Source organism: Heterodontus francisci, chromosome 35 (genome assembly GCF_036365525.1).
Source record: "Heterodontus francisci isolate sHetFra1 chromosome 35, sHetFra1.hap1, whole genome shotgun sequence".
NCBI classification, from domain to species: Eukaryota; Metazoa; Chordata; class Chondrichthyes; order Heterodontiformes; family Heterodontidae; genus Heterodontus; species Heterodontus francisci.
Window position 1 is genome coordinate 21,345,041 of NC_090405.1, and position 27,975 is coordinate 21,373,015.

The following is a 27,975-nucleotide window of genomic DNA, read 5'->3' on the forward strand; positions in this document are numbered from 1 at the left end:
TTCTGTTGAAAGAGCCGCTCCCTGTGTGGAGCTTCCTGGAAATGTCCTGACTGTTGTTGGGAGGACACTTATTGACTGATTCTGTGTCGTTGTGTCTCTGCTATTGCATGTGAGTGTGCAATTAATTTCATTTTTAGTCTAGGCTACTGTGTTTGAGTGTTTTATGTAATTTGGTAACTCAGTCTCTGGTGCTGTATGGATTCATTCTGTCTCTGTCAGGTACTGTGTTTGAGTGTGAGGAGATGAGGTGGAGTGTTGCAGCAAGGAAGATGGAAAAGAGCATTGGTGCCGATGACACAGCCTTACATGACGTAGGTTGCACTCGGATTGGGTCAGTGATAGATCCGTTGGCAAGGATTACAGCTTGCATGTCGTAGTGCAGTATGTTTGAGGAGGACATTCCATAATCCCTCTCGGTTGGTAGAGTCGAAGGCCTTTGTCAGGTCAGAGAAGGCTATGTATAAAGGTTGCTGCTTCTCCTTACATTTTCTTGAAGTTGTCTTGCTGTGAAGATTATGTTCACTGTGCCTGTTGATGGACAGAATCCACATTGTGATTCCAGTAGGAGTTCTTCAGCCACGGGGAGGAGGCAGTTGAGAAGGACTCTTGTGATGGCCTTCCCTGTGGTGGACAGCAGGGATACCCCTCTACAGTTAACACAGTCGGTCGTGTCAACGTTTTTTAAAGATGAGCACAATTACCGCATCACGGCAATCCCCTGACATGCTCTCCTCCTTCTAGATGAGGGAAATGGGACATGTATTTGTGTCGAGTGTTTCTCTGCCATATTTTAGAATTTTGATGTGAATTCTATCTATTCTGGCAGTCTTATTGTTTTTTGGCTGTCCATCTCTAGTATCATGTGTGAATGTGGGATTCATTCTGTACCTGTCACTCACTGGTACTTTGTGAAAGTGTGAGATACATTCTGTATCTGGCAGTCTTCGGTATTGTATGTGAGTGTGGAATACATTCTGTCAGTGGCACTGTATATGAGTATTTGATTCATTCTGTCAGTCTCTGGAATGTTATGTGATTTTGGACTTAGTCTTAATCTGTCAGTGGTTCTGTATGTGTGGAATTCAAGGTATATCTGTCAGTATCTCAGTGTGTGTGTGAGTTCATTCTTTATCTGTCAGTCTGTGGTGATTTATGTGAGTTTGGCAGTCACTGAATCTGCCAGGTACTGTAGGAGTATTTGAGAATGATTTTGTATGTGTCAGTCTTTGCTACGACATAGGAGTGTGGGATTAATTCTGTGTCTGTCAGCCTTTGGTAGTATGTGTGATTGTGGGATGAATTAATTCGCAGTCATTGGTGCCCAGTATGAATGTGGAAATCATTCTGTAACTCAGCCTGATATTGTTATGTGAGGGTAGAAATCACGTGTATCTTTCGATCCTGGGTGCTGACTGTGAGCATGGGATTCATTCTGTACCTGTCGGTGGTACTGTATCTATCTGTGGGATTAATTCTGTACCTTTCAGTCACTGGTATTGTGTATGAAAGTGGGATTAATTCTAGATCCACCACACATTGGTTGTGTGTGTGTGTGTGTGTAAGAACATAAGAAGATACGAAATATGACAGGAGTAGACCATTCGGCCCATCAAGCCTGCTCTGCCACTCAATAAGATCATGGCAGTTCTGATTGTGGCCTTAACTTCACTTTCCTGCCTGCCCCCATAACCATTGACTCTGTTGTAGATCAAAAATCTGTCTATTGCTGCGTTGAATATATTCAATGACACAGCCTCCACAGTCCTCTGGAGAGCAGAATTCCAAAGATTAACAACCCTCTCAGAGAAGAAATTCCTCCTCATCTCCTTCTTGAAAGAGCGACTGCTCATCTTTATCTCTGGCCCCTAATTCTACAATCCCCCACAAGGAGAAACATCCTCTCAGCATCTACCTGTCCAGCCCACTGAGAATCTTACAGGTTTCAATAAGATCACCTCTCAATCTTCTAAACTCCAGTGAGTATAGGCCCAGCCTGCTCAACTTTTTCTCATAAGACAATCAAACATCCCAGCAATCAGCCGAGTGTACCTTCTTTGAAGTGATTCCAATGCAAGTATATTCCTCCTTATTTAAGGAGACCAAAACTGTATGGGGATGGGATGTCACTATTGCCCTGTAAAGTTATGGCAAAACTTCCTTACTTTTATACTCCATTCCCCTTGCTAAAAATGCCAATTACTTGCGATACCTTCATGCTAACATTTTTGTAATTCATGTACCTGGACACCCAGATTCCTTGGTACAGCAGCATTCTGCAGTCTCTCTCTATATAAATAATATTCTGTTTTTCTATTCTACCTGCCAAAGTAGACAATCTCACATTTCCCCATATTATGCTCCATCTGCCAAATGTTTTCCCACTGACTTAACCTATCTATATCTCTTTGCAGACACACAACTTTCTTTCCTACCTATCTTTGTACCATCTACAAATTTGGCAACAATATACTTGGTCCCTTCACTCAAGTTATTAATATAGACCATAAATAGTTGAGGCCCCAGCACTGTACCTGTGGCACTCCATTAGTTACAGTTTGCCAATCTGAATATGCTCCATTTATCCCCACTCTCTGTTTTCTGTGAGTTAGCCAATCCCATATCCATGTGTGGATAGTTTTCAGTTTGTATCTGTCAGTGCCTGGTACTCTATGTGAGTTTTGGACTCTTTCTCAATCTCTCAGTGCTACTATTTGTGTGTTAGGTTGCTTTAGATGACTCAGGCTGAGGTGCTGTGAGTGAGTGCAATAATCAACCTATAGTTTTCAGCATCTGGCACTGAGCATGTGTTTCAGCATCACTTTATCTGTCAATATCTGGTCAATATCTATATATCATTATATAACCTTCCATCCCTGGGACTGTTTGCAAGTCTGGATTCATTCTACATAAAATGTCAGCACAGCAACAGGCCACTGATGTGGTAGGTTTTAAGCAGACAATATGTTTGAAGTTTGGCCAAGTATTAAATATCTGTCACTGTGAACACAATAGTGAAAGATAATGTATCCTCCAATCTAATACCGGATTGGTGTGCAAATGTAACTCAGGCTGTACTAATCAATTTGATCAGCGCCATTCAGTCTGAGGGAGAATCTTGGACTTGTGTGTAAAATGAGCTCAGTCTGGAATTGCACAGTATCTTCCATCTGACACTACGAGGTTTCAGGACTGGTATGTAATTTATAGCTCAGACTAAACTCATCAAATTTATAATGTATCTTTTAGTTTCACAATCCGGATGAGTTTTAAACTGGAATCTGAGTTTGTATCTCAGGTTATACGATATTTCAGAATCTCTCAATCTGATTATGCACTTGAGATTTTGACTTGTATCTAATGTATATGTCTGGACACATTATGGGAATTAATACTGATAATAAACTCATAATGACCTGTGTAAATATTGGATCTCAGAAGATGTTTTTTTTTAGAATTAGAATTAGAATTAGAACATTACAGCGCAGTACAGGCCTTCGGCCCTCGATGTTGCGCCGACCTGTGAAACCATCTGACCTACACTATTCCATTTTCCTCCATATGTCTATCCAATGACCACTTAAATGCCCTTAAAGTTGGTGAATCTACTACTGCTGCAGGCAGGGCGTTCCATGCCCTTACTACTCTCTGAGTAAAGAAACTACCTCTTACATCTGTCCTATATCTATCACCCCTCAACTTGAAGCTATGTCCCCTCGTGTTTGCCATCACCATCCGAGGAAAAAGACGCTCACTTTCCACCCTATCTAACCCTCTGATTATCTTATATGTCTCTATTAAGTCACCTCTCCTCCTCCTTCTCTCCAACGAAAACAATCTCAAGTCCCTCAGCCTTTCCTCGTAAGATCTTCCCTCCATACCAGGCAATATCCTAGTAAATCTCCTCTGCACCCTTTCCATAGCTTCCACATCCTTCCTATAATGCGGTGACCAGAACTGCACGCAATACTCCAGGTGCGGTCTCACCAGAGTTTTGTACAGCTGCAGCATGACCTCGTGGCTCCGAAACTCGATCCCCCTACTAATAAAAGCTAACACACCATATGCCTTCTTAACAGCCCTATTAACCTGGGTAGCAACCTTCAGGGATTTATGCACCTGGACACCAAGATCTCTCTGTTCATCTACACTGCCAAGAATCTTCCCATTAGCCCAGTACTCTGCATTTCTGTTACTCCTTCCAAAGTGAATCACCTCGCACTTTTCCGCATTAAACTCCATTTGCCATCTCTCAGCCCAGCTCTGCAGCCTATCTATGTCCCTCTGTACCCTACAACATCCTTTGGCACTATCCACAACTCCACCGACCTTAGTGTCATCTGCAAATTTACTAACCCACCCTTCTACACCCTCTTCCAGGTCATTTATAAAAATGACAAACAGCAGTGGCCCCAAAACAGATCCTTGCAGTACACCACTAGTAATTAAACTCCAGGATGAACATTTGCCATCAACCACCACCCTCTGTCTTCTTTCAGCTAGCCAATTTCTGATCCAAAGCTCTAAATCACCTTCAACCCCATACTTCCGTATTTTCTGCAATAGCCTACCGTGGGGAACCTTATCAAACGCCTTACTGAAATCCATATACACCACATCCACTGCTTTACCCTCATCCACCTGTTTGGTCACCTTCTCAAAAAACTCAATAAGGTTTGTGAGGCACGACCTACCCGTCACAAAACCGTGCTGACTATCTCTAATGAACTTATTCTTTTCAAGATGATTATAAATCCTGTCTCTTATAACCCTTTCCAACATTTTACCCACAACCGAAGTAAGGCTCACAGGTCTATAATTACCAGGGCTGTCTCTACTCCCCTTCTTGAACAAGGGGACAACATTTGCTATCCTCCAGTCTTCCGGCACTATTCCTGTCGACAATGACGACATAAAGATCAAGGACAAAGGCTCTGCAATCTCCTCCCTAGCTTCCCAGAGAATCCTAGGGTAAATCCCATCTGGCCCAGGGGACTTATCTATTTTCACACTTTCCAAAATTGCTAACACCTCCTCCTTGTGAACCTCAATCCCATCTAGCCTAGTAGCCTGAATCTCAGTATTCTCCTCAACAACATTTTCTTTCTCTACTGTAAATACTGACACAAAATATTCATTTAGCACTTCCCTATCTCCTCTGATTCCACACACAACTTCCCACTACTATCCTTGATTGGCCCTAATCTAACTCTCATCATTCTTTTATTCCTGATATACCTATAGAAAGCCTTAGGGTTTTCCCTGATCCTATGCGCCAATGACTTCTCGTGTCCACTCCTTGCTGATCTTAGCTCTCCCTTTAGATCCTTCCTGGCTAGCTTGTAGCTCTCAAGCACCCTAACTGAGCCTTCACGTCTCATCCTAACATAAGCCTTCTTCTTCCTCTTGACAAGCGCTTCAACTTCTTTAGTAAACCACGGCTCCCTCGCTCGACAACTTCCTCCCTGCCTCACAGGTACATACTTATCAAGGACACGCAGTAGCTGCTCCTTGAATGTTATTGAGGTTAATTCTGTAACTTTGAAACAGGAACAATGTGTCAGTTCTATGTGTGTTTAATTTGTAGCTGAGGTTGCACTATTGTGGGATTGACACACTGATAATTTGATAGTGGGTGAGAATTTGGACTGGGATTTGTGTATCTACCTGTCAGTGGTACTGAGTTGGGGTGACATGGAAACAACGTCTGTCTCTCCTGCTCTATTTGATTGATGGATTGAAAATGTGTCTCTGGAACTATTTCTGCCGTCTGAGACTGTGGAACTGATGACCTGTCTGTGTCTCTGCGCTCTGTGAGTGATAATGTACGGACTGTGTGTGAGAAGGAGCTGGTGACACTCTTCCTTGTAACTTGGTGGAGGAAACATCACATTTATTCTGGTTCATTCAATTATTTGTCTGTTTGAACAAAAGTATGTTTGTAACTAAAATACAGGTGAGATCAAAGATACAGAGTTTTAATGAATTTAATCTCTCAAATAATAATGAGCCCCCACAAAGGAAGCCCAGTCATACAAATGTTATCATTGTTTGACTGCATTGCAGTAACAGGTTCATCCCATTCTGTCTCCATCCCCCATCGACACACAACCCGAGAATGGCCTCTCCCTTCCCCCACTCACTCCATGTTCCGGGACCAGTTCCAGCTCCAATCCGCCTCTTACAAACAGCCCCCGCCTCCCCCTGAACTTGCCCCGGACTCGATGCTGATCTCTGAGTCAATCTGCGGACACGCTCCCAAAGCGATGTGCTGCTGGAAGGAGGCTGCTGTTTGCTCCCTTTCCCAGGGACCGGGATCTCTCCATTCGCGGCTGTTTTAAACCATCTTCTTCCGCTCACAGGCAGTGCTGGGGGAGGGGAGCGCTGGCGCAGATTTCTGCAACAATTCCGCAAACAGAAACATGGAAAATTTCCGGCGCAGAATGAGGCCATTCGGCCCATCGTGTCCGCGCCAGCTCAAAGAGAGCGATCCAGCCTGGTCCCGCAGTTTATTGTTATTGGACAGTGAAGTGTGGAAACAGAAACGGACAGTCAGAATGTGGGGAGTTACACAAAGAGAATCTATTATGGGCACCAGGTGAGAAGTGTGAAGGACACATTTTAAACAGCGGCTGTTTGGTTTCGCTTGAACGGTTAGACCATGGGAGCGAGAACTGGAAATCTGACCTGTGTAAAAGTCCCTGCTCCGTCGGTCAGTCCCATTCATGGCCCAGTGGATTGTTTCTGGATGTCATTTAATTGTTGTAAAACGGCCAAAGCCTCTGGTATGCAGTAGCTGGGGGCTGAAGGACTGCAGTGGAATCAGACACTGACTCTGTTTGTATTGCTGGGTTTCCTTTGTGATTGTTCACAATGATTATTCATTGAATAATTATTTTGGTCTCTCTTGTAACTTCCACCACACCTCTTCCTGAATTATAATAAATACTTTTTCTTTCTACAGGCAAATACTTGAAAGAAGCAGAATAAATATAATGATGCCTCAGCACAAGGGGAAGTGCAGCCGGCTTCTCACACACAGTAAGTACAGTATCATTCAGAGAAAAAAGAGACATCAGTTCCACAATCACTGCCAGCAGTACTAGTCAGACTGGTACTGATCCCAAGTTCCAGAGACTAACAGTCAATCCAACAGTCACACAGAGCATGACAGACTGAAGTTGTTTCCATTTCACCCCAACTCCGTCCCACTGACAGGTAGATGCATCAATCCCAGTCCAAAATCACATCCACTGTCAGATTGCAAGGCACTGTGTCACTCTCACAAGAGAGCAGCCTTAACTACAAATTCAATGTCAGATAGAACAGACAAACAGTACCCGATTGTAAAGTACAGAATTAATCTCAATAATGTAACCAGACTGCAGACTGAGCTCCATGTTACACACCACTCCACAAATCTCACAAATAGTCAGGCTGGAAGACACAGTATTAATTCCATTACTGCAAACTGAATGCACTGTTATCTGCCAGGACATAAAACATATTGTAAAATGAAAGGACACAGACCTGAAATGTTAATTGTGTTTCTCCCTCCACAAATGCTGCCTAAACTGCTGAGTATTTCCAGCATTTTTGTTTATTTCAGATTTCCAGCATCTGCAGACTTTTGCTTTTATTTTAGAGTTAAAGAAACATTGCATTTTTTTTATTTATTTAGAGATGCAGCACTGAAACAGGCTCTTCGGCCCACCGCGTCTGTGCCGACCAACAACCACCCATTTATACTAACCCGACAGTAATCCCTTATTCCCTATTACCTACCTACACTTGGGGCAATTTACAATGGCCAATTTACTTATCACCTGCAAGTCTTTGGCTGTGGGAGGAAACCGGAGCACCCGGGGAAAACCCACACAGACAGAGGGAGAACTTGCAAACTCCACACAGGCAGTACCCAGAATCGAATCGGGGTCTCTGGAGCTGTGAGGCTGCGGTGCTAACCACTGCACCACTGTGTCTTCTCGAGACACCCCTTGAGAAGTGAGACTTTTTGCCCAGAGATGGGGCTCTGTGAGGTGAGAGTGACTGCCCTTGACATCAAGGCAGCCTTTGACGTGTATGGCAACAAGGCAGCCCTAGCAAAACCAGTGTAAATAGAAATCAGGGCAAAATGCTCTGCTGTTTGCAGTCATACCTGGCACTAAGGAAGATGGCTGTGGTTGTTCAGGTTAATCATCTCAGTCTCCGGCCATTACAGCTGGAATTCCTCAGAGAGGTGTTCTAGGCCCAACCATCTTCAGCAGCTTCATCAATGACCTTCCCTCCATCACAAGGCCAGAAGTGTGGATGTTTTCTGATGATTGCACAATGTTCAGCACCATTCATGACTCCTCAGATACTGAAGCAGCCCGTGTCCAGATGCAGCAAGACCTGGACAACGTCCAGGCTTGGGTTGATAAGTGGCAAGTAACATTGGCATCAGATAAGTGCCAGGCAATGACCATCTCAAACAAGAGAGAATCTAATCATCTCCCCTTGATGTTCAATGGCATTACTATCACTGAATCCCCCACCATTAACATTGACCATTGGTTACCATAGACCAGAAACTGAACTGGACCAGCCATATAAATGCTGTGACTGCAAGAGCAGGTCAGAGGCTACGAATTCTGCGGCGAGTAACTGACCTCCTGTTTCCCCACATCCGTCCACCATTCACAAGACACAAGTCAGGATTGTGATGGAATACTGTCCACTTGCCTGGATGAAGGCAGCTCCAACAACACTCAAGTAGCCTGTTTGATTGCCCACATCCACCACCTTCAATATTCACTCCATTCACCACTGATGCACAGTGGCAGCAGTGCGTACTAGCTAAAAGATGCACTGCAGCATCACACCAAGGCTTCTTCGACAGTACCTTCCAAACCCAGAACCTCCACCACCAACAAGGACAAGGGCAGCAGATGCATGGGAACACGACCACCTGCAAGTTCCCCTCCAAGCCACACACCATCCTGACTTGGAACTATATCACCATTCCTTCACTGTCGCTGGGTAAAAATCCTGGAACTCCCTTCCAAACAGCACTGCTGGAATTCCTGCAGCTCAAGGACTGCAGCGGCTTAAGAAGGCAGCTCACCACCACTTTGTCAAGGGCAATTTGGAATGGGCAATAAATGCTGGCATAGCCAGTGATGCCTACATCACACTAACAAATGAAAAAAGTGAGGAAATAGTGAAGGGCTTTTATAGAATACGCAGAGACACGTTTCCACTTGTGGTGTCTGAAACGAGCCAAAAATATAAAATCGACATTCATAAAACCAATGAGGAATTCATGAAAAATGTATTTACGTAGTGAGTGGTTAGAATCTGGAATTTGCAACCACAGGGAGAGGTCGAGGCAAATAGTATTGATGCATTTAAGGGGAGGTGGAACAACTGTATGGGAAGAAAGGAATTGAGGGATATACAGAATGGGCTTTATTTTTGTTTATTTGTGCATATGAAGCAGGGTGGCTGGAAATATGTGTAGAGCATAGAGAAGTTGGGACGATCCCAGTGCAGTGTTTTGTCTAGATGGATCTGCCCAGAATACTTGTGATGCAGGAGCTGGGAGCTTCAGTACTTCAGTGGAGACAGATACTGACACTGGTTTTCATTTGTGGGTGTTTTTAATGATTATTAATTGCGAAATTAAATTCACCTCTTTGATATTTTGCACCTCCCCTGTTCTTGAGTTAAGACATATTTTTTCTTCATGCAGGCAAATACTTGAAGGAATCGTGATGAATGTGATGGTTGCTGCACTCGAGGCACAAGGAACAGTGCAGCCAGCTCCTCTCACACACAGTAGGTACATTATCACTCAGAGTACAGAGGGATAGACAGTTCATCAGTTCCCTAGTCTCAGACTGCAGAAGTAGTCAGGCCCACATTGATCCCGAGTTCCAGAGACACATTTTCAATCCAACAATCAAACAAAGCAGGAGAAAAATAAGTTGTTTCCATTTCACCCCAATTCAGTCCCATTGACAGTCAGATACATCAATCCCAGGTCAAAGTCACCCTCATTAACAGATTGAAATACAATGTGTCAATCTAAATATAATGCAGACTTCGCGATCAATTAAATATCAGATAGAATTGGCACACGGTATTGATTGAATGGCACAGAATCTCTTGTAATGCTGTACCCTGAGATTTAAATTAAATACCATACTCAAAGCTCACATCCATTCATGATAAAGGATGTTTAAACATCCCCATAGTGTACCCTGAGATACAAGTTGCATACAAGTCCAACATTCATTACAGTGAAAGTTTCTAAGGTGCTGAAAGATATTGTAACCTGAGGCACAAATTAGATACCAGTTCAGAACTCACCCACACTGTGAAATGGAAAGATACAGAATCAATTCCATTAGTGTAGATTGATCTAAATATTATATACCATTCTAAAAACTCATACAATATCAAACTGAAATACAGTATCAATTCCATGAGTGTAGATTGATCTAAACATTGCCAGTCCAAAAATAAAACAGTATTAGATTAAGTAATGCTGATAGAAAGTGCAAACTGTGATGTAAATTAGATGCCTGAACTCACCCAGACTGCGGAATTTAAAAATACAGTCGACTGAGATACACATTATTTACCAGCCAAAAACATCTCAAACATTATCAGTGTGAAATAGATTATCAATTCCATTTGTGTAGATTGAAATCCACAGAACAAACCAGTAAAAAATCTCATACAGCGGTATGGTGGTTTTGTGGTGACATTACAGGACGAGTAATCCTGAAGTCTCCACTAATGGTCCAGAGAAACAAGTTCAATTTCCATTACAACAGCTGGGTAATTATAGTATCATAGAATCAAAGAAAGTTTAAGGCACAGAAAGAGGCCACTTGGCCCATCGTGTCTGTGCCAGATGAAAAACTTTCCACCCATTCTAATTCCACTTTCCAGCATTTGGTCTGTAGCCCTGCAGATTACAGCACTTGAATGTATATCCAAACTTCTTTTGAATGAATTGAGGCAGTGAGTTCCAGACCCCCACCACCCTCTGGCTGAAAAAAACTTTTCCTCATCTCCCCCGTAATCTTTCTACCAATCACTTTAAATCTATTTCCCCTAGTCACTGACCTCTCTGCTAAGGTAAATAGGCCCTTCACTTCAACTCTATCCAGGCACCTCAAAATTTTGTATGTTTCAATGAGATTTCTCCTCAGCCTTCTCTGTGCCAAGGAGAACAGCCTCAGCCTATCCAGTCTTTCCTCATAGCTGCATTTTTCCAATCCCGGCAACATCCTCGTGAATCTCCTCTGTACCCTCTCGAGTGCAATTACATCCTTTCTGTAATGAGGTGATCAGAACTGCATACAGTATTCGTTGTGGCCTGACTAATGATTTATACAGTTCCAGCATAACCTCCCTGCTCTTAAATCTATACATCGGCTAATAAAGGAAAGGATTCCATATGCCTTCTTACCACCTTATCGACCTGTCCTGCTACCTTCAGGGATCTGTGGGCATTTACTCCAAGGTCCCTCACTTCCTCTACACCTCTCAGTACTCTCCCATTAATTGTGTATTCCTTTGCCTTGTTTGACCTCCCCAAATGCAGCAACTCACACTTCTGAATTGAATTCTATTTGCCATTTTTCTGCCCATCTGACCAGACCATGAAGATCTTCCTGCAGCCTACAGCTATCCTCCTTGCTATTTACCACACAGCCAATCTTTGTGCCATCTGCAAACTCATACCCCCTACCTTTACATCCATGTAGACTACATCAACTGCACTACCCTCATCTATCTTCCTTCTTAATTCTTCAAAATTTCGATCAAGTTGGTTAGACAAGATCTTCCCTTAACAAATCCATGCTGACTATCCTTGATGAATCTGTGCCTTTCGAAGTAACATTTTATCCTGTCTCTCAGAATAGATTCCAATAATTTGCCCACGACTGATGTTAGACTGACTGGCCTGTAATTATTTGGTCTCCCTCACTCCCTTTTTAAACAAAGGTACAACGTTAGCAGTCCTCCAATCCTCCATCACCACACCTGTATCCAGTGAGGTCTGGAAAATGATGATCAGCTCTTCTGCTATTTCCTCTCTTGCTTCTTTTTAACAGCCTGAGGTGCATTCCATCCGGCGCTCGTGATTTATCAACTTTCATATACACTAATCCCATTAATATGTCCTCTCTCCCTCTGTTGATCACATCCATACTTCACACCCCTCTTCCGTATCTACAATATATGCATCTTCCCCCTCTTTTGTGAAGACAGATGCAAAGCATTTATTCAGAACAATGCCAGCATCTTCTGCTCGACACATAGGTTACCTTTTTTGTCTTTTCTGTGCCCTATTCTTTCCTTATTTATCCTTTTACTCTTAATGTATTGATAAAACATCTTTGGGTTCACCATAATTTTGATTGCCAATATTCTTTAATGCTGTCGCTTAACTTTCCTAATTTCAATGTTGATTTCCCCCCTCCACATTCTATACTCCTCTCGGCTTTCTGTAGTATTCAGTTCTCTGTGTTGGGCATAAACTTTCCTTTACTGCCTCATTATACCCATAAACCCTTTGACATCCATGGGGCTCTAGATTTGGCCTTCCCACCCTTTTTCTTTGTGGGAACATGTTGACTCTGAACCCCTTGAATCTCCCCTTTGAATTCTTCCCACTGCTCTGACACTGATTTACCTTCAAGTACCTGTTTCCAGTCCACTTTCGGTAAATCACTCCTCAGCTTAGTAAAGTTGGCCTTGCCCCAACTGAGAACTCTAACTCCTGTTCTGTCCTTGTCCTTTCCAAAATTATATTAAAACTGACTGAATTATGATCACTACCACCAAAATGCTCTCCCACTGCCACTCCTTCCACCTGCCCTCTTCATTTCCTAAAACTAAGTCTAAAACTTCACCCTCTCTTGTTGGACTTGCTACATATTGGCTAAAAAAGTTCTCCTGAATGCACCTCAAGAATTCTGCTCCCTCAATTCCCTCTACACGAAAAGTATCCCAGTTAATGTTGGGGTGGTTCAAATCCCCTACTGTTACTGCCCTATTGTTCTTGCACTTCTCAGATATTTGCCTACATATCTGCTCTTCTATCTCCCTCTGACTGTTTAGGGGTCTATAGTACACTCCCAGCAGTGTGATTGCCTCTTTTTTGTTCCTCAGCTCAATCTATACGGTCTCATTTGATAAACCTTCCAACATATCATCTCTCCTCACAGCTTTAATAGTTTCTTTGACCAAAATTGCCACTCCCCCTCCTTTTTTATCCCCTTCTCTCTCACGTCTGAAAACCCTGTAACCAGGAAAATTGAGCTGCCATGCCTGTCCCTCCTTAAGCCATGTTTCTGTAATAGCAATGATATCATACTGCCATGTGTCTAACTGTGCCCTGAGCTCATCTGCTTCATTTGCTATACTCCTTGCATTGATTTAGATATCCTTGAGCAGTGCCAACATTTTTTGTTTTGAATTTCCGAATCAGTGTTTCCTCTCTCTTCCAAACTGCATTAATTTTCTGCCTTCCATTTTCATTTCTGATTTTGTCCCATCTGACTCTACCTTCCGGTCCCCATCTCCCTGCCAAACTAGTTTAAACCCTCCCCAACAGCACTAGCAAAACATCCTGCAAGAAACTCCGTCCCAGCTCTGTTCAGGTGCAACCCATCCAACCTGTCCCAAGAATCTAAAGTCCTCCCTCCTGCACCATCTTTCCAGCCATGCATTCATCTGTCTTATCCATCTATTCCTGTACTCACTTGCACGTGGCACTGGGAGTAATCCGGAGATTATTACTTTTGATGTCCTGCTTGCTAATTTCTTACCTTGCTCCCTATGTTCTGACTGCAGCACAACATCCTTATATCTACCTATGTTGTTGCTTCTGATGTGGACGACCCCTGCTGGCTGTTCACCCTCCCCCTTCAGAATGCTCTGTAGCTGCTCAATGGCATCCTTGACCCTGGCACCAGGGAGCCTACACTCCATTCCTGGATTCACGTCTGTGGCCACCGAAACACCTGATTGTTCCCTTGACGATTGAATCACCTATCACTATGGCTTTTCCAGTCTTCCCTGTACTCCCCTTTGCAGCTGAGTCACCCATGGTGCCATGGACTTGGCTCTGGCTGCACTCCCCAGGTGAAGCATCATTGTCCTCTGTATTCAGAACTGAATACCTGCTGGAGAGTGAGACGCACTCGGGGTGTCCAGCACGACCTGCCTGATTCCTTTTGACTGCCTGGTGGTCACCCATTCCCTCTCTCCCTGCATACTCTTAAGCTGTGGGGTGACCACATCTATAAACGTGTTATCGATGTAGAAAGAACAAAGAACATTGCAGCACAGGAACAGGCCATTCGGCCCTCCAAGCCTGCGCCCATCTTGATGCCTGTCTAAACTAAAACCTTCTGCACTTCCAGGGACCATATCCCTCTATTCCCATCCTGTTCACGTATTTGTCAAGATGCCTCTGAAACGTTGCTATCGTACCTGCTTCCACCACCTCCCCAGGCAGCAAGTTCCAGGCACTCACAACCCTCTATGTAAAGAACTTGCCTTGCACATCCCCTCTAAACTTTGCCCTCGCACCTTAAACCTATGTCCCCTCGTAACTGACTCTGCCACCCTGTGAAAAAGCTTCTGACTATTCATTCTGTCCATGCCACTCATAACTTTGTAAGCCTCTACCATGTCGCCCCTCCACCTCCGTCGTTCCAGTGAAAACAATCCGAGTTTATCCAACCTCTGCTCATAGCTAATGCCCTCCAGACCAGGCAACATCCTGGTAAACCTCTTCTGTACCCTCTCCAAAGCCTCCAGGTCCCTCTGGTAGTGTGGCGACCAGAATTGCACGCAATATTCTAAGTGTGGCCTAACTAAAGTTCTGTACAGCTGCAGCATGACTTGCCAATTTTTATACTCCATGCTCCGACCGATGAAGGCAAGCATGCCATATGCCTTCTTGACTACCTTATCCACCTGCGTTGCCACTTTCTGTGACCTGTGGATCTGTACGCCCAGATCTCTCTGCCTGTCAATACTCCTAAGGGTTTTGCCATTTATTGTATACTTCCCACCAGTATTAGATCTTCCAAAATGCATTACCTCACATTTGTCCGGATTAAGCTCCATCTGCCATTTCTTCGCCCAAGTCTCCAACCGATCTATATCCTGCTGTATCCTCTGACAATCCTCATCACTATCCGCAACTCCACCAACCTTTGTGTCGTCCGCAAACTTATTAATCAGACCAGCTACATTTTCCTCAAAATCATTTATATATACTACAAACAGCAAAGGTCCCAGCACTGATCCCTGCGGAACACCGCTAGTCACAGCCCTCCATTCAGAAAAGCACCCTTCCACTGCTGCCCTCTGTCTTCTATGACCGAGCCAGTTCTGTATCAATCTTGCCAGCTCACCTCTGATCCCGTGTGACTTCACTTTTTCTACTAGTCTGCCATGAGGGACCTTGTCAAAGGCTTTACTGAAGTCCATATAGACAACATCTACTGCCCTTCCTTCATCAATCATCTTCATCACTTCCTCAAAAAACTCGATCAAGTTAGGGAACACTATGCTGCCTCTCGCTAAGAAATCCATTTGTTTCCAAATGGGAGTAAATCCTATCCCGAAGAATCCTCTCCAATAATTTCCCTACCACTGAATTAAGGCTCACCGGCCTATAATTTCCTGGATTATCCTTGCTACCCTTTTTAAACAAAGGAACACCATTGGCTATTCTCCAGTCTTCTGGGACCTCACCTGTAGCCAATGAGGATACAAAGATTTCTGTCAAGGCCCCAGCTATTTCTTCCCTTGCCTCCCTCAGTATTCTGGGGGAGATCCCATCAGGCCCAGGGGACTTATCTACCTTAATGCTTTGCAAGATGCCCAACACCTCCTCCTTTTTGATAACGACATGACCCAGACTATCTACACTCCCTTCCCTAGACTCATCATCCACCAAGTCCTTCTCTTTGGTGAATACTGATGCAAAGTACTCATTTAGTACCTCGCCATTTCCTCTGGCTCCACACATAGATGTAGCTCTCATCCTCACCAATGCAGCACAGTGTCGCCAGTTACCGCTCAACTTCCAAAACCCAGAGCTCAAGCTGCCAAAGTTGACATCACTTCCTGGCACAAATGGTTCTCCAGGATACGGGAAGCATCTGGGAGCTCCCACATAGCACAGGAGGTGCACGCTCGAGATTGAAGCACCCCTGCCATTCCTTTATGTATTAGTTGACCCTTTGCTGCTGCTAAAAAAAAGCCTGACAAATTCTACAACACCTTAGAATTATGAATAAAACCTTACTAGTACTGATAAATCCTACTAAAAATCAATACAGTTCACTAGTTAAAATAAACCTTACTGAAAAAAACATACTCACCGACTACTCACTTGTTCCTTATTATTGATACTTTTTTTTTAAGTCTGCCAGTTGTTGAGCTGCGAGAACCCAGCTATTTACACATCCACCCCAACAGTGGTGTACTAACGATTTACTGATTCTCCTTAACAGCATTTGCTCACAACCAATCACCTTGCAGCTTTCCTGTGATGTCACTATTCACTTTGTTTTCACACTACGGCGGCCTGGACTCTTGTCCGCTCCACTCTCGCTGTTTCCCGCTCTTTGAGCGAACTTGAACCCGAACTCGATCTGTCTCTCGCTGTCACTCTCTGGGGTCTTTATGCTCCATTCCACTCTCGCTGCTCCCTACTCTCAATGTATCAATCTATGTTTGTCTTGTGTTTAATTTAAAATATGAATTAACTGTATTTTACAACTGTAGGTTTTATTTGGTAGTCCTGTGCAAGTTGTGGATTGGTATTCAATATTTAGCTCTGTGAAAACGATCATGAATGAAAATATAACTTCGATGGGCTGGTATGCAAGCTCCAAGTCCTTCAGTTTGTCATAATCGATTTGATACTGTATCATTCAGTCTTAAACTTTGTGGGATTTTTGGACTGTTATGTAATGTGTAGCTCGGTCTAACGTCTGATGTATATTATTGGGATTTATAGCATCATAGGAAATAGGGGCAGTAGGCCATTCGGCCCATCGGCCTGCTCTACCATTCAAATAGCTCGTGGCTGATCATCTACCTCTACGCCATTTTTCGCCACTATCTCCATATCCCTTGATCTCATTAGTATTCGGAAATCTATCAATTTCTGTCTTGAATATGTTCAATGATTGAGCCTCCACAGCCCTCTGGGGTAGAGAATTCCACGGATTTGCCACACCAAGTAAAGACATTCCTGCTCATCTAAGTCTCAAATGCCTGGCCCTTATTTTGAGACTGTGTCCTCTTGTTCTAAACTCACTAGCCAGAAGAAACCTTCTATCCATATCTACCCTGTCAGACCCTGGAAGAATTTTGTAAGTTTCAATTAGATCATCTGCCATTCTTTGAAACTCTAGAGAATACAGGGCCAGTTTCTGCAGTCTCTCATCATCTTCCATCCCAGGGGATTAGTCTGGTGAACATCTGTTGCACTCCCTCTATGACAAGTGTCAGGCAAACCCCCACCTGCCAAGACTGAGGGACACATTATTTCACCGCATGAACATTAAAACTTAAAAATTGCAAGCCCCAGACTGGAAAGACATTTGCATAGTAACAGACAGTGTTGAAACAATGGGGACCCAGTTGTTGCTTCCCCAATGCACAGAAGAAATGGTCAGACCAGTTTTAGTCACATGACTAACTGGCTATTGCAGAGGTTTGAACTGAGAGTTTTTAAATTGGAGAAAACAGTACTTGAAATCAGAAAGCACTTTTCTCCTGGACTGATAAGACCTCCCTCCTGCCTGCCTCCATCTCTTCCCCACGGAACTGAATCTTGTGAAAACAGATGAAGCTCAAAGAGAGAAAAGTCTCCTACGTGAACAAGGTTTAAGAAGAACACTAGGCCCCAACGAACAGCAAGACTAACTACAATCAAGTGAGCATGCAGCAGAGTAAAATAAAACGTTAGAGACTGCCTCAAACCTTTCACCTAACAATTTCTTCTCTTTTCTGTCCTTATTTGCATGTGTGTATCGCGTATGCATGCTGGCGTGGGCACGTCGTATATCCGTATGGGTGAACCGTATTAGAGTTTAAGTAAGTTTAATAAATATCAGTTTCCTTCTTTAAACCAAAGAAAGCCTGTTTTTGCTCATTACTTTGCCTTATAATTGGAAAGCTGTGAACAAGGATTCACAAAGGGGGAGCTCAAAACACAATGTGTTTAAAAATTAAGCCCTGTTACAATAAGACCAGGTGAAGAAATTAACAGACCCCTAGACACCTTTCTCACCTGGTCGTAACACAAGTATATACTTCCCGAGATAAAGAAACCACAATTGTACAGAATATTCTCGGTGTGGTCTCACCAAGTCATTATACAATTGAAGCAATACATCTTTACTCAGGTACTCAAATCCCCTTTCAATGAAGCCAACATACAATTTGCCTTCTTAATTGCTTGCTGCACCTGCATACTAGCTTCGAGCAGCTCATGAACAAGGACATCCATCTCCAACAAGAGAAAATCTAATCATCTCCCCATGAGATTCAATGGTAGTACTATCACTGAATCCCCCACTATCAACATCCTAGGGGCTACCACTGGCCAGAAATTGAACTGGAGTAGCCATATAAATACCGTGGCTAAAAGAGCAGGTCAGAGGCTAGGAATCCTGTGGCGAGTAACTCATCTCCTGACTCCCAAAAGCCTGTCCACCATCTCTTAGGCACAAGTCAGGAGTGTGATGGAATATTCTCCATTTGCCTGGATGGGTGCAGCTCCAACAACACTCAAGAAGCTCGACACCATCCAGGACAAAGCAGCTCACTTGATTGGCACCCCATTCACAAACATTCACTCCCTCCACCACTGATGCACAGCAGCACCAGTGTGTACCATCTGCAAGATGCATGGCAGAAACACACCAAGGCTCCTTCGACAAAACCTTCCAAACCCACAACCTCTACCACCTTGAACGACAAGGGCAGCAAATGCATGGGAACACCGCCACCTGCAAGTTCTCCCCCAAGCCACACACCATCCTGACTTGGAAGTATATTGCCATTCCTTCACAGTTGCTGGGTCAAAATTCTGGAACTCCCTAACAGCACTGTGGGTGTACCTACCCCACATGGACTGCAGCGGTTCAAGAAGGCAGCTCATCATCAACTTCTCAAGGGCAGTTAGGGATGGGCAATACATGCTGGTCTCGCCAGTGACACCCACAACCCATGAATGAATAAAAAAGAAATCCAGGTCCCTTTGAACATCGACACTTCCCAACCTCTCACCATTTAACAAATACTCTGTCTTTCTGCTTTTTCTACCAAAGTGGATAACTTCACACTTACTCACATTATATTCCATCTGCCATGTTCTTGCCCATTCCCTTAGCCTGTCCAAATCCCCTTGAAGCCTCCTTGCATTCATTCTGTACCTTTCAATCATGTAAATTTTGTCTGTTCTATTTCAGATTTTATATTTAAAATGTGACCATGGTGACAGAGTTTATATAGATCTGATGGTGGGTTTGTTTTTGGACTGCGATTGATGTATCAACCTTTCAGCTGAACTGAATTGGAGTGAAATGGAAACAACTTCTGTATCTCCTGCTGTTGTTTGACTGTTGGATTGAAAATGTGTCTCTCGACTTTGGGATCAGTGTCTGTCTGACTACTTCTTTTGTTTGTTCCAGTGGAACTGATGAGCTGGCAGTATCTCTGTGCTTTGGGAGTGATCCTGTACCGACTGTGTGTTGGAACGAGCTCGCTGCAGTTTTTTCTTGTGGCCAGGAATCACCACATCGCCACATCCATTCAGGTTCCTTCATGTATTTGCCTGCAGGAATGAAAAGTAACTCTTAAACCTTAAGAACTGGTGAGATAGAAGATACAAAAGCGATCAATGTAATCGTCCCAATAATAATCATTATGAGCAATCACAAAATGAAAACCAGGAACACAAACAGTGTCAGTGTCTGACTCCACTGCAGTACTGCAGTATTCAGCTTCTGTTTACCAGGTGTTTGCAGTGGTTTTACAACAAGTTTGTGACATTCAGAAACAACACAAGCCCTGCACTGCTCAATGACTGGGACTGTCCGATAGAGCAGTGACCTTTACACAGTCACATTTCTATTTCAACGGAAAACAAGCAGCCACTATTTAAAATGTGCCTTTCACACTTCTCACCTGGTGTCTGCAATAAATGCTCTTTGTCTAACTGTCCACATCGTTATTTTGCGGCTATTTTCCCCCCACTGTTCACGATCCAACGAACAGTGAGAGACTGGAACTAAAGCAGGAAAATTCCCTCTCCTTTGGGTGGTGAAATTGTCAGTGATTTTCAATAGTGATTTCTTCCCATTGTGTCTCCCTGAGCCTGTACAGACACTGTCCGAGAATGAACTCTCCCTTCCCCGTGTCCCCGGCTCACTCCATGTTCCGGGAGCAGCTCCTGCTCCACAGTGTCTGTTACAAACACTCCCCGACTCCCCCTCAACTTCCCACCACTCAATGCTAATCTGTGAGCACATCTGCGGACACGCTCCCAAAGCAGTGGCTGCTGGAAGCAGATGCTGTTTGTTCCCTTACCCCGGATCCGGGAAGTCTCCATTAGCAGCTGATTTAAAGCATCTTCCCCTCATTGAGTGAATGGCCTCACAGACTGGGTTGGGGAAAGGATGCGCATGCGCTCCAATCCTGATTGTGACGTCACATTGGGGGCGGGGTTATGCCGCGCGTGCGCAGATCTTTGCAGCAATTCCGCATTCAGACATGAATGCGAACTTTCCCCATTTCACCCTCATCAAAGTCCCAAAGAAAGAAAGTGAAGAGGGGCTTGGACTGGAGGGAGGGAGGGGCGGAGTAGGGGGAACCTAGAACCCAGAAAGCTGCCCACTTGCCCCATTTAGATGCTCAATTTGCGGTCATTCCCTGCAGGGGGTTTGTTATTATTGAGCCCCTCCTGGTAAAACAATCCGATAGAAAGGAGGGAGCCGGTGTGTTTGCTGGGACCTTGCAGAATTCATTTCAGCAGCAAAAGTCCCGGGTTATATTAACCCGAGTGAAACACGCTGTCAGTGAGAGGAAAACCGAACGGCCCTTTTCATCTTTTCATTGGAAACAAAGTAGAGCCGGAAGTGCGGCGAGCAGAGCAGACACACAAGCTCAATGACAGGAGAGCTCGGCCGTCCCTGAGTTTCAGCTCCCGGCTCTTACATTTCTTCATCCACACTGTCTTTACTGTGGATGTTCAGGGGTTCCTTGTCGGATCTGAGGACTGTATCCATTAAACATTCTGAGTCAGGAGATCCACACACTCTCTGTTATCAAGATTTATGGGCAGGAATGTTTCAAAACTTTGTCTATTAAATCATTGTATTATTCACAGAACTAATGAGGCAATCGGTTCATTATTCAGGCCTTGAACTTGGTTTGGGAAGACCGAAAACTGAGAGGTTCAGCACCTTTCCACTTCTTCACTAATATAACTGATTTTTTTGATGAAGAAACAGAAAAGGTTGATGAAGGGAAAGCAATGGATGTTGTCTATATGGATTTTAAGAAAGCGTTTGAGAAACTACCACATAAAAGGCTGGGTAACAAAACTGAGGCTCCTGGAATAGGAGCCTCAGTATCTGCTTGGATTAAAAAATGGCTGAAATAACAAAAAAAGTGAGTATTTGGTTGTTTTTCAGAATGGAAGATGGTGGACAGTGATGTCCACAAGGGTCAGTGCCAGGACCACCATATATACAAATGACTTGAATATTGGAATCACAGAATCACAGAATTGTTACTGCACAGAAGGAGGCCATTTGGCCCATCGTGTCTGCACTGACTCTCCAAATGAGCAATTCACCTCATGTCACTTCCCCGTCCTCTCCCCATAATCCTGCACGTTCTTCCTTTTCAGATAACAGTCTAATTCCCCTTTGAATGCTTCAATTGAACCTGCCTCCATCACATTCTCAGGCAGTTCATACTTTAACCACTCGCTGCATGAAAAAGTTTTTCCTCATCTCGCTTTTGCTTCTTTTAGCTTTAAATCTGTGCCCTCTTGTTCTCGATCCTTTCACAAGTGGGAATAGTTTCTCCCTATCCACTCTGTCCATTTTGAATACCACTATGAAATCTCCTCTTAGTCTTCGTTTCTCCAAGGAAAACAGTCCTAACTTCTCCAATCTATCTTCATAACTGAAGTTCCTCATCCCTGGAACCATTCTCATGAATCTTTTCCATAATCTCTCCAATGCCTTCACATCTTTCCTAAAGTGTGGCACCCAGAACTGGACGCAGTACTTCAGCTGAGTCTAGTGTCTTATACAAGTTCAACATGACCTCCTTGTTCTTGTATTCTATGCCTCTATTACTAAAGCTGAGGCAACTGTATGCTTTATTAACAACTCTCTCAACCTATCCTGCCACCTTCAATGACTTATACCCTCAGGTCCTTCTGCTCCTGCACCCCATTTAGAATTGTACCCTTTATTTTATATTGTCTCTCCATGTTCTTCTGACCAAAATTTATCAATTGACATTTCTCGACATTGAACTTCACCTGCCATCTGTCTGCCCTTTCCACCAACTTGTCCATGTCCTTTTGAAGTTCTGCACTATCCTCCTCAGAGTTCACAATGCTTCCAATTTTCATAACATCCACAAACTTTGAAATTCTGCCCTGTATACCAAGGTCTAGGTAATTAATATATATCAGGAAAAGCAGGAGTCCCAACACTGACCCTTGGTGACCTCCACTCCAAACCTTCCCCTAGCCCGAAAAACATCCATTGATCACTACACTTTGTTTCCCGTCACTCAGCCAATTCCATTTTTTTTTAGAGATACAGCACTGAAACAAGCCCTTCGACCCACCGAGTCTGTGCCAACCATCAACCACCCATATATACTAATCCTACACTAATCCCATATTCCTACCACATCCCCACCTGTCCCTCTATTTCCCTACCACCTACCTATGCTAGGGGCAATTTATAATGGCCAATTTACTTACCAACCTGCAAGTCTTTTGGCTTGTGGGAGGAAACTGGAACACCCGGCGAAAACCCACGCAGACACAGGGAGAACTTGCAAACTACACACTGGCAGTACCCAGAATTGAACCCGGGTCGCTGGAGCTGTGAGGCTGCAGTGCTGCACTGTGCCACTGTGCCATCCATATCCCTGTTACTACTGTCCCTTATACTCCATGAGTTATAAATTTGCTCACAAGTCTGTTGTGTTGCATTGTATCAAACACCTTTTGAAAGGCAATAAAAGCAAAATACTGCAGATGCTGGAAATCTGAAATAAGTTCACGTTTCAGGTCAGTGACGTTTCAGATGCTGCCAGACCTTTTGACAGTCCATGTCGACCACATCAACAGCATTGCCCTCATCAACCCTCTCTGTTACCTCATCAAAAAAACTCCAGCAGCACAGTTAAACGTGATTTTCCCTTAAGGAATCTATGCTGGCTTTCTTGAATTAACCCACATTTGTCCAAGGGACTATTAATGTTGTCTCGAATTATTCTTTCGATAAGTTTCCCCACCTTCGAAATTAAACTGACTGGGGAGTGGGACGAGGTGAGTTGCTCTGGCAGAGAGCCAGCACGGGTTCGACAGGCTGAATGGCCTGCTTCTGTGCTGTAGCCATTCTATGATTTTATGATTCTAGCAGCAACTGTTGGTGGAGAGGCAGTGATGCAAGAATGTGTTGACAGAAAGGGGAAAATCTCGGCTGGTGTGTGTTTGCAGCATTTGCAGCTTGTGTTCGGGTTTGTGAATAAAGGTGATTTGGAAGCTGTGTTCCGGATTGAAGTGTTGACTGGAAGCAAGAAGTTGATGTAAATAAAGAGTAAAATGTGTTAACACTAAGCGTGTTGTGATTGTGGGGAGCAGTAAATAATGTGTTGGTGAATTATTTGTGTTAATAAATTCCACTGCGCCCTCTGCTGTAGGCTGCTGTTTATATCCAGCTGTGTATTAGTGTTGTGTGTTTGCGAGATAAATGCTTGTTTCAACGCTGTTTATGAAGCAATAGCATTGTACTCAAACAGTCCCAGACATAGCAACACACGTACAAAAGCAAAATACTGCGGATACTGGAAATCTGAAACATAAACAGAAAATGCTTGAATTGCTCAGTAGGTCTGGCAGCATCTGTGCAGAGAGAACAGTTAACATTTCAGGTCTGTTTCGTTAACTCACGTTAACTTTGTTTCTCTCTCCACAGATGCCGCCAGACCTAATGAGCATTTCCAACATTTTCTGTTTTTATTACAGCAACACAGGTGTTGGGAGGCTCAGCCTGGCTACACAATGTTACAAGGACGCTGAGTAACACCATCGACAATGGGACACAGAGAGAAAAACACAGAAAACCAAGAATAGACTATTAGGAAGCAGAAAGTGAGGGACAGACAGAGCGAGAGAGAGACAATGAGACTGAGATAGAGAAACAGGGCACTTGTCTGAAATAAACACAAGAAATGCTGGAAATACCCAGCAGCTCTGGCAGCATCTGTGGAGAGAGAAACATAGTTAACTTTTCAGGGAGTGACCCTTCTTCAGAACTGACAAATATTAGAAATGTAAAAGATTTGAAGCAAATAAAGCAGGTGGGGGGGGGCGGGGGGGGGGAAGAGATAACAAAAGAGAAGGTGTTGATAGGACAAGGTCACAGAGAATAACTGACCAGAAGGTCATGGAACAAAGGCCAACCGTATGTTAATGGTAAAATAAAAGCAAAATACTGCGGATGCTGGAAATCTGAAACAAAAACAAGAAATGCTGGAATCACTCAGCAGAGTATGTTAATGGTGTGCTGAAAGACAAAGCATTACTACAGAGAGGGTGTAAATAGACTGTAAAGCACAGAGCACTCCAAGCACAAGCATTAAAAAAATTAAAAAGCAGAAACAGTGGGTAGGCACAGTAGAAACAAACTAAACACACTAAAAAACCTAAAATAAAATAAGCAAATTAAAAAGAAAAAAATGAAAAATAACTACACATAAAAAGGAGAGGGCGGGGGGAGTGTGTGGTGGGTGCTGTCATGCTCGGAAATTATTGAATTCAATGTTCAGTAAAGGTTTTGCGTGTTATTGTTTTACTTTCTGTTACTCACCATCTCCTGACTGTGACCATTTGCCGTCGTTTCACATCTGCTGGTGGAGAGGAGGCGCTGCAGGAATGGTTTAACAAAGAGGAGAGACTGGGGTGAAACGTGTTTGCAGCTGGTGCAGCTTGTGTTCCTGTGCGCAACAAATTGGTTTGTGAGACTTGTTGCTGATTGATGTGTTGAGTGGAAGAAAAAAGCTGATTGCAATAAAGCGTTTGAAGAAGCATGATGTGATTGTGGATAAACACTTGATGTTTCGAAAGTAAACAATTTGTGTTACTACAAAATATGAATAGCAGAGAATGGTTTCGATCCATCGACCTCTGGGTTATGGGCCCAGCACGCTTCCGCTGCGCCACTCTGCTACCGGAGGACTTCAATTTCAACTGCCTATTAGTGAAATATGTTCATTTCCCCAATTTTTTTTTTAACAAAATAGGATTGTTGTCAGATTGCTCAAGAACCCAGACTCAGCAACACACTCGCTGACAGACTCACCCTCGCTGCACAATGGCACAAGGACACTGAGTAACAGCACCGACAATCAGGCAGGCAGAGAAAGACACACAGAAAACCAGGAAGAGATTTCAGGACCCAGAAAGGAACAGACAGAGAAAGTTACTGAGCAAACCAGCAAGAGACAGCGAAAGACGGATGATTTATGGAAACGTGTTCTCTGTTAAGATGTCCCCTGTGTTCTTTTAAAGATATTTCCTGCTGTGTAATAGAATATTTTCAGTGTTTTCTGTTTTAAGCTCTCCCTCTTGTCCTGGCCAGTATTTATCCCTCAACGTCACTAAAACAAGTGATTATCTGCTCATTATCACATTGATCTTAGTGGCAAATTGGATGCAGCATTTCCTACAACAGTGACTATGTTTTAAACGTCCTTCACTGGCTGTCTGGGTCTTTCGGACAGCATGAGGCTGTGTGTGAGATCCCAGTCCAACCCACATTCCCTGTGTGAGAGCCCAGTCCACCCACATTCCCTGTGTGAGATCCCAGTCCATCCCACATTCCCTGTCTGAGATCACAATCCACCCCACATTCCCTGTGCACGATAATAATTTGCTTCTTTTCTTTCTTACTGTATTCGCTGTTGTGTAAAGATGCTCTCTGGTATTATGTAAAATGGTTCCCTGTTGGGTAAAGATCTTCTCAGTTGTGTAAATATGATCCGTCTTGTGTAAAAGTGTTCCCGGTTGTTTAAATATGTTCCCTGCTCTGTAATGTAGAGCTGAGTCTGCACTAATGGAATTGCGACAGTATCTTCCAGTCTGATACTGTATGAGGGCTGGAATATGATCCAAAGCTCAGTCTATACAAATTGAATTGCTATTGTATCTTTCAGATTCACAATCCGGGTGAGTTTTAAACTGAAATCTCAGTTTGTATCTCAGGTTATACTATCTTTCAGATTCTCTCAATCTAATAACGCACTTTAGACTTAGACTTATATAGAGTCATAGAGTTATACAGTACAGAAACAGGCCCTTCGGCCCATCGTGTCCGTGCTGGCCAGCAAGCACCAAAGTATTCTAATCCCATTTTCCTGCACTTGGCCCGCAGCCTTGTATGCTATGACGTTTCAAGTGCTCATCTAAATGCTTTTTAAATGTTGTGAGGGTTCCTACCTCTACGACCCCTTCAGGCAGTGTGTTCAGATTCCAACCACCCTCTGGGTGAAAAACAATTTCCTCAAATTCCCCTCTAAACCTCTTTCCCTTTACCTTAAATCTTTGCCCCCTGGTTATTGACCCCTCCGCTAAGGGAAGAAGTCTCTTCCTATATAACCTATCAATGCCCCTCATAATTTTGTATACTTCAATGATGTCCCCCCTCAGCCTTCTCTGCTCGAAGGAAAACAACCCTAGCCTTTTCAGTTTCTCTTCATAGCAGAAATGCTCCAGCCCAGGCAACATCCTGGTGAATCTCCTCTGCACCCTCTCCAGTGCAATCACATCCTTCCTATAGTATGGTGTCCAGAACTGTACACAGTACTCCAGCTGTGGCCTAACTAGTGTTTTATACAGCTCCATCATAACCTCCCTGCTCTTATATTCTATGCCTCCACTAATAAAGACAAGTACCCCATATGCTTTCCTAACCACCTTATCTACCTGTGCTGCTGCCTTCAGTGATCTATGGACAAGTACACCAAGGCCCCTCTGACCTTCTGTACTTCCTAGGGTGCTACCATCCATTGTCTATTCCCTTGCCTTGTTAGTCCTCCCAAAGTTCATCTCCTCACACTTCTCAGGATGAAATTCCATTTGCCACTGCTCCGTCCATCTTATCAGCCCATCTATATTGTCCTGTAACCTAAGGCTTTCCTCCTCACTGTTACAACATCACCAATTTTTGTGTCATCTGCGAACTTACTTATCATACCTGCTATATTCACGTCTAAATCATTAATAATTATGTATCTAATGTATATGTCAGGATGCACTATGGGAATTAATACTAAAACTTATAAAATCATAACGTGAGTAAATATTGGGCTAGTATTTAATTTGAATCTCAGATTATGTTATTGAGGTTAATTCTGTAACTTTGAAACAGGAACCATGTGTCAGTTCTATGTGTATTTAATTTGCAGCTGAGGTTGCACTATTGTGGGATTGACACACTGATAATTTGATAGTGGGTGAGAATTTGGACTGGGATTTATGTATCTACCTGTCAGTGGTACTGAGTTATGGTAACAGGGAAACAACGTCTGTCTCTCCTGCTCTGTTGGATAGATGGATTGAAAATGTGTCTCTGGAACTATTTCTGCTGTCTGAGACTGTGGAACTGATGACCTGTCTGT

The 27,975-nt window shown here is 43.6% G+C and overlaps 1 long non-coding RNA gene and 1 other non-coding gene across 3 annotated transcripts; one reads left to right on the forward strand and one right to left on the reverse strand.

Annotated features, from left to right (window-relative positions):
* On the forward strand, nt 1-27,648 carry LOC137350559 (uncharacterized). 2 transcript variants are annotated; one of them, XR_010969447.1, is made up of 4 exons: nt 1-109; nt 6,962-7,038; nt 9,731-9,816; nt 19,731-20,249. It is a non-coding gene; the product is annotated as an uncharacterized lncRNA (long non-coding RNA). The 2 variants fall into 2 exon arrangements; XR_010969446.1 differs by lacking the exons at nt 9,731-9,816; nt 19,731-20,249 and adding an exon at nt 25,600-27,648.
* trnam-cau (transfer RNA methionine (anticodon CAU)) lies at nt 25,454-25,525 on the reverse strand. Its single transcript has one exon. It is a non-coding gene; the product is annotated as a tRNA-Met (tRNA).
* Nucleotides 27,649-27,975: the final 327 nt, after the last annotated feature.